This window comes from Austrofundulus limnaeus, unplaced genomic scaffold (assembly GCF_001266775.1).
Source record: "Austrofundulus limnaeus strain Quisiro unplaced genomic scaffold, Austrofundulus_limnaeus-1.0 Scaffold171, whole genome shotgun sequence".
NCBI lineage: Eukaryota > Metazoa > Chordata > Actinopteri > Cyprinodontiformes > Rivulidae > Austrofundulus > Austrofundulus limnaeus.
The window spans coordinates 491,229-498,561 of NW_013952573.1; the positions used below are offsets into that span (position 1 = coordinate 491,229).

The 7,333-nt window shown below is 38.2% G+C and overlaps 2 long non-coding RNA genes across 2 annotated transcripts in view; both read right to left on the reverse strand.

Moving 5' to 3' along the window:
• Positions 1-3,440, reverse strand: part of LOC106523925 (uncharacterized) — a 12,807-nt gene extending 9,367 nt beyond the window's left edge. Inside the window, exon 1 of the long non-coding RNA XR_001310951.1 lies at positions 3,228-3,440. This is a non-coding gene — a long non-coding RNA (uncharacterized LOC106523925). The remainder of the gene's footprint in view (positions 1-3,227) is intronic.
• Positions 3,441-4,693: 1,253 nt separating this feature from the next.
• LOC106523926 (uncharacterized) overlaps positions 4,694-7,333 on the reverse strand; it is a 5,787-nt gene continuing 3,147 nt past the window's right edge. Inside the window, exon 2 of the long non-coding RNA XR_001310952.1 lies at positions 4,694-5,029. This is a non-coding gene — a long non-coding RNA (uncharacterized LOC106523926). The remainder of the gene's footprint in view (positions 5,030-7,333) is intronic.

Sequence of the window (7,333 nt, forward strand, 5' to 3'; positions counted from 1 at the left end):
CAGAGGCACAACCTTTGCTATTTTCATTTTATTTGGAAATGTACCGGTTTGAAATGATAAATTGCAAATATATGTTAATAGTTAGACTTAGGTTTCCTTCATTTCTGCTGCTTTAGACTTGGACTGCTGGAGCACAAACTGAGCACATTTCCTCACTCTGCTGTTGTCTTTAGTCTCTGTTCTCTACATGTTTATTGTAATTATTTCTATCAATAACGTTTTTTCTTTGTCTCTTCCAAGAGAAGATGCACCTGGACCAGTCCTGGACCAGTTTTGCTGTGTTTGTCTGTGTCTCTTTCCTGTCCCTCAACCAGCCGGTCGAGGCAGATGGCCGCATATCCTGAGCCTGGTTCTGCTGGAGGTTTCTTCCTGATTAGCAGGGAGTTTTTCCTCTCCACCGTTTGCTCAGGATGGGAGACTGTGATGAAGTGATTCAACGCAGCCTGCTGGTTTCTTCTTTAGATTATTCTTTTTATGTAGAGTGCCCTGAGACAACGTATGTTGTGACTTGGCGCTTTATAAATAAACTGAATTGAATTGAATTGAATTTTGTTAATGAGATATTTTGCTAACAGACATAAAGAAACACAGATAACAAATTGCATTATTGCCTGCTTTTCATCATGGTGAGAGAGAAATGTTTTCATCAGTGTTTTGCAGTTACAAATAGACACATGCCAAGCACCAACTTGTACTAAACAAGTGTTGTGTGTGTGTGTGTTTTTCAGCTAATCAGCTTTTTATCTTTTCACTCTCTGTTCTTGTGAGGCATGTGTTGTTCCAACTCCACTCTTCCTGGTTGATAGTTTTGATCTCCTAATCCTGTAAGAGTMTAATCCTAATAAGAACACCCTGTCAGATCTGTGTGTTAGTACACAACGGACGGAGCACAAGACTTCTCTGTTACAAACACACACACTCCCCCATCATCTGACTTGTGTCACATTGTGATGCCTGCCTTTCTGGGTAATGTATGAGGAAAAAAAGGTTTCAGGAGTAAATACTTGAGACTGTTGAATTCCGTGTATAATTTACATACTGATCATGAGGACACAATACAAAAAGCGATGATCCACAGGTGCTCAGAGTCCTTGAGTGTTCTTGAGTTAAACTGTTGCACTTTGCAGCACTTGCTTCTCCACATGTTGCAGCCTCCACAGAGAGACACGATAAATATTTATGATATGCTACATTGAGGGTTATGTGTTAWTATCTCTGACAGAAAGTAAAATGARGGTGAAACATCCCGATAGGATGTTTGCAGCAACGATTATGACTGTCTCTTTGTATCAGTGTCAACTGCTATGSCTCAGTGTGTATCCAGGACATCTGTCAAGATTACTGTTATTCGCTATTATTCTAAGAAATAAATTATAATTTTGACCAGCCTGGTTTCAACTTTTACTGCTATAACTAYATTTGTTGAGCAACAGGAATTGTGCAAACCTGAGAAAAGCGTGCAAATCCTAATAGCAGCACCTGTTGTGGATAACTTTAAACAACCTCAGTTTGGAGAAAAGAGTTTAATTCTRACCCATCAGCACAAATTGTAACTARAAACAAGATCAGAACCCCTGAAGTTAAAGCCGCAAAGGGCGCGCTGCAGTGCACATTTTAATTCCTGCTTGACTCATTTTTATTTAAATATACTTTAAATAGGATTTTTCAAGTGCAGATTTGTTTTGCTCTTTACTCACATAGTACCTTGCTGTATGTTCAAATATGATTTTTTTAAAGATACATTTAGTTTGAATTTTTGAGACTTTAAAAGTGTGATGTTACATTGTGACTGACAGTTTATTAGGAGTTAGGAGTGTGTTCAGTGTGCAGACTTTGGCTTCAAAAATAAAATATGATATCATCAAAATGTAAATAAATTAATTAATTAAAAAATCATTCAGTTGTTAAAGTTGCTTTATCCATCTTTATTTATCAAGTATGAGCGGGACATCTATCCTACATTTTCTTCATAGTGGGTCCTATTCTATCCTATACTATTTTATAAACCTTKATGAACACTTTTGTTCATTTCACATTGCATGATCATTCCAACAGAAATATTGTGGTATTCTAACCAGAAGTGCACCAGACTGTGCCAGACTGTCCACTGTTAGACGCTGCTGCCACTAATAGTAACTGCAAAATTGTAAGTAATTATCTATGAAATTCTAGCCTGGCCCTTGTCTTCCTACGCAGCTCCGCTCAATTTCCCTTCACTGCGCGGACTGGGACTTCTCCCATTGAGATGGATTGGGCTGGCAGATTTTTAGCCGGGCCAATCAGAGAACAGAACATCAATTTTCTGCGCAGCGTCTCTTGTAGTTTATTTTACCTGGGCCAATCAGAGAACAGAAGGAGGAGCTTTGAGTGACGTCGATGTTCTGCACAGTGTCTGCTAGTTAGTTTGGCATACGGCAGTGGAGGAAGTGAATGAAGCCAGTCCGTGTTGATAAGACTTCCAAATTAAATTAAATTTGACTGATAAAGCAGCAGCTCTCATTTACAGTCGTCTCATTCGACTCGGTACTTCTCTCCTCTCAGTAGGGTTGTTTACAGCACACGAGATTTCTGGTTAGCTTCTTAGCTTAGCCTCCACCACAGCGACATGCGTCGCAGCCAACTGATCCAATCATTTTAAACTTCAGCAGAGGCCACGCCTCCTGCAAGAAATCATTCTCTATGCATCAAGTCCAGACCCTTGTACTAAGCAAAGTGAAGGACAGGGTCTGGTTTAAACCAGGCTAATTAAATTCAAAAATGGACACGAATACTTTTAAAAGGTATTGTTTGTGTGCATTGTTATGTGGTTTTTGAAGTCTGAGTAGTTTTATGAGAATAGCATTCTGCTTAAAGCCCTCTCAARCTAGCTATTTTCTCACAATTTAGGCAAAATATAATTATATTTATTTGGCTTAAAATTCAAAGGGATATTTACAACAGTTAGGACATTAAATACTCGGAACAATTTAATACAATCTCACTTCAATGAATCCGAATTATTGTTTTCAATTTGATTTGTGGCTTACTGTAAAAATCTATAAAAAGGTTTTTCTATTCATGCTTATTTTTGGACTTCATTGTCCATTTCTGCTGTCTGTGAGTGGTAACACACATCCTTAGCATTCACCAGGAGAAAGTATTCTTAGCTCGTCTTGTTCCACAAATGGCTGACATGACATGAGAGGGTCACCTTGTTCTGCTAGGATAAGGTGTGGAGAAGCACTCACATGTATGCCTGACTCGGTGCCAGGGGTCTCGTCGTTCTCTGGCTGGGAACAGAACGTTATGCTGCAGGCAGGCAGGATTCATTCAGACTACTTAGCACCCTGTGTTCTCCAGAGCTCTCAGAGACAATCACTTTCTCTCATCTATGTAGCAGAAAGAGAATAAGTAAGAGTTTATTGGAATTCCAAACATACTTTTTCAATTTAGCAAGGTTTTTTTTTTTTTGTTATTCAAGTTTCTTCGAGCTTTTGTTGTTTTCAAAGAAATGAAGCTCATGATGCATCGAGGAAAAACTTGTTTGCAACAAACAACTTAGTTGTTGGTTTTTATGAATTGTCCCCAGACTCCAGATGAAAGTGATTCTTTTCTCCTGGTTTAATACAAAAACTGTGAGCTAATTTGGCACCAGTTCTATGCTTGAGTCAGTTCTTTAGGTCGTCAAAACAGATTTAGTGCTGACCAAGCAATGGCTTCAAACAAGCAAACAGTTTCGTGGGAAGAAAAAAAAAACACTTAAAATATCTTTGTGTTGTTATAATGGCCCAAAGTAACCAAACAGAGTTGGAGTTAGAACAAATGTTATTGATTATTAAAAAAACAACTTTGATAAAGCTCATATAGTCACATCACTAAAGAATTTTTGAGAAATTCTAAATGTAAAAAAAATGCTACATTTTAAATGTTTTTTGAAATGTAAAATTACATTTACATCTAACAATTTAATTAGAATCCCTCGTTGGCAGACACTGGCAGGCGCCTGGGTTTATTTATCTGAACAAATGCAGAACAAATGTTCTTTCTTCCAACTTTAAAGTTGTTTGCCCTTGCTGTATCTGTCAAATGTAAATGAACATATGCAAACACCAATAACCTCCCACAATCACGAAACATAAACATTGTATTGTACATGTGACCATTACTGATGGTCACATGCTTTCCATTGTAATGGAGAGTTATTACACATGATCTTATCTGCAACTACTCTAAATCCACTGAGACCCATCTGATGCTTGGTTACAGTTGTTTTGGGATGATCTTGGTCTTGAATGTTCAGCTTAACCAAAGGTTTTTTCCAACCAGCCATATCCTGGACAACTGATTTGGCAGGGGAAAAAAATCAACAAAACATGAAGATAAATAATTATTCTAGATCTCTGGAGGCCATCATTCATTTCCATTTGGACCCTAAAGCTTTTCTGTCACAACAAGAGCCCAGCTCACCCCAACAGTCYGCCGTGCTCCGCAGACAAAAAGGTCAGCAGGAGTCGTGCGCCATAAAAAAGGAGACGGAGGTCACTGAGTTCCTTTAAAGTTCAATCACATTCAGCGGAGGCCTCTCCTGCCCTTTGTTTTTTATCATTTTGTGACAGCATGGGTGTATTATTGGTGTGTATTATCTGTGTGAGAAAGTGTTTGCGTGTCTCTATCCAACAGCGTGTTTGACAAAAAGAAAAAGGGCAGAAATAAATGAGAATTCAAGATGGCATTTTTAATAAACAAACAAGGGTTTTGTCAAGTGGAGGGGGTGGTGCTACATGCTGACCCTGAGGCAGAATGACCCTCAGGGTCAGAAAAACAGGAAGGAAGTCACATGACCCATTCAAACGAGGAACATTTGGGGGAAGGGGTGGGCCTGCAGAGCGTTGACAAACACCAACAGAGYAGAGAGCGAGGGTAGAAAAAAAAGATAGGAGGGGTGAAGGGGTTGATTCTGTTCTTTTCACTCTTGTTTTTCTCAGTCTGACGCAGGTGTCTGCAGACATCATTGGCGCCGGTCCAGGTGTGGATTACAACGTCAAGACCACTACAGGGGAAAACAAGACGCATGAGCAAACAGCAAGGGAAAACAGTTCAAAGCAAGTTTTTCCCCTTCAACTTCATATTTCCTTTACTCACCACTAATCACAGTTTTTGATTCCAAGAAAGGAAATATTATCATTTTACCGTGCCCTAAAACAGCAAAGTAAAGACCATCATTGGATGTTATAGAGAAAGATGATTGAACAGCAAGTGTTATCTCTTGTTTTATGAGGGAATTTCAGGTCAAGAAGCAGGATAAACAGCACTCATTAATGACTTATTTTATTGCTCCCTTAAGTCCTGACAGAGTGGTAGTGTAATATTGGGTCATATAAAAGCAGGTTGAAGGATCTGGCTTTTTATAGGGGGGTTGTTAAGCTTTGGCTTTTTGATGTTTCCTTTGTGGGCGATCTCCTGTGGTGACAATTAGGCCATATCTCTCAGAGGTCACGCCTTAATGATAAAATAAAGACCCAGTCATAGTGCTGTTGTTTCCTCTCTGTTCTCACTGATGATGAACCTAACAGAGTAAATACAGTTTTGTCCCAGAATGAGCTTTAAAATAGCCTTAAAGTCATTATAGGTGCTTGCAATGTTCTACCCTTAATACAGTTACAGCTTTTGCAGATGACTATTCACTGTTTTGGATGTGTTTCTCATGCTGTGACTGCATGCGGCTCTCATAAAGCTCAGCATCAGCGTTGCCAGACAAAAAATAGTCTCTTAATTAATTTACTTAAACTTACAGCACCAAGAGCACCTCACTCAGCACATTTAATAGTTTGGATCAAAATACAATAAATTAGTTATTGAAAATAGTAAAAGATTATAAATTACACAGACATTTTTTTTCCTTTTTTCCTAAATTTCTACTAAATTGGCAATGTTTTAAAGCTATTTTATATTTATTCACATGCAAAAATATTTAAAAATATACATATTTTTATGTATATTGTATATTTCTAGTATTGTACATTTCAAGAATGGGAATATTTATTGTGATTTGGAATATTTATATTTTTTATCATTATATCACAGAAAAACTCAACTTTATGTCATATTGGATGGATTAACACTGAAAATAGGATATTAAAATAATTAATTGACAAAAATCAGAATGTGACAGTGGTTTAAAGCTGCCACTCAAATATTTTTGTTGCTTATTTGATTTGTTTTTAGCTCCTTGTGTAAGACCTGTTTTCTGCATTGTGTTCTCATCTCACCTCCAGTCTTGTCTCCTTCATTTTTTTGTTTTGTTTTTTTGTTTTGTTTTTTTGTCCTTCAGCCATAATTTTCAAGCTGTTGCAGGTATCAGCATTATTTGCATTACTGCACAACATTTCGGCATGCACATGTTGTAATTCCTTGTAAAATCTAACCAGTGTATTTGTTGATAACTTCATAAGTTTACTATTAGAGCTGGTTCAAACTTGAAGCAGAACCAAAGCAGAGTTGAGCCCAGGTGACATGTCAGGTTGTGTTACTGTGCAACACATGGCATTCTCCATCTGCCAAAGATGCAGAAATACCTGCAACAACACAGTCCGCAACATGTTTCAGCAACAACAAAAATACGCAAAGTGCTCAAGCCACGCTGTCGATCAGCCTCCCAGCAGCCATGAACTGTGTTTTTAAATTAGCATGACAGTGGCTTGCTGACACCAGCTGACATTTGGTGACATTTAGAAATCATGTGAGTGGTACGAAGAGTCACCCAGTCACTCAGGCACCCGGTTTGTTTTTGTGTCACTACAGCTCCAATCTAGTTTCGCCCGTGTTCCCCGTGTCTGCTTTATGGCTCTGCTCCCTCTGTCTGCGCCGATAGCCATCAGCAGAGATCTTTATGACTTCCGTTATGGCTAAATAATCATTGTCCTTGGACTTGCACATGCACACACACATGCACTCTTTTCGTGTAGGCCCCCACTGCAGGCCACATACAGGAAGGAGATTATTAGTTTCCTGGAGAGCTGATGGGATCGGTGAAGGCAAGATGGGGTCACTGGGGTTGCAGATTGGCTGGTCAGAAACTAATAGTCCCAATTACTACAAAAAATGTTTGTTTTTTTTGTTTTTTACTTAAAGCAAAAGTTTAGATAAAGTGGCGTAACATGGAAAGGTTATGAACAAGTATTATCTTGCCTGTTGTAAACAGGCATTTAAAGGGATCCCCGATTATCTGTAGCATTAGACTTTATTTGATAAACATATACTTTAACTGTAAAATAAAGTCTGTAAAAATACTGTAGGATGTTTAGATTTTATAATTTTTAAACTAAAAGTTTAAAATATATTACACAGACGGGGC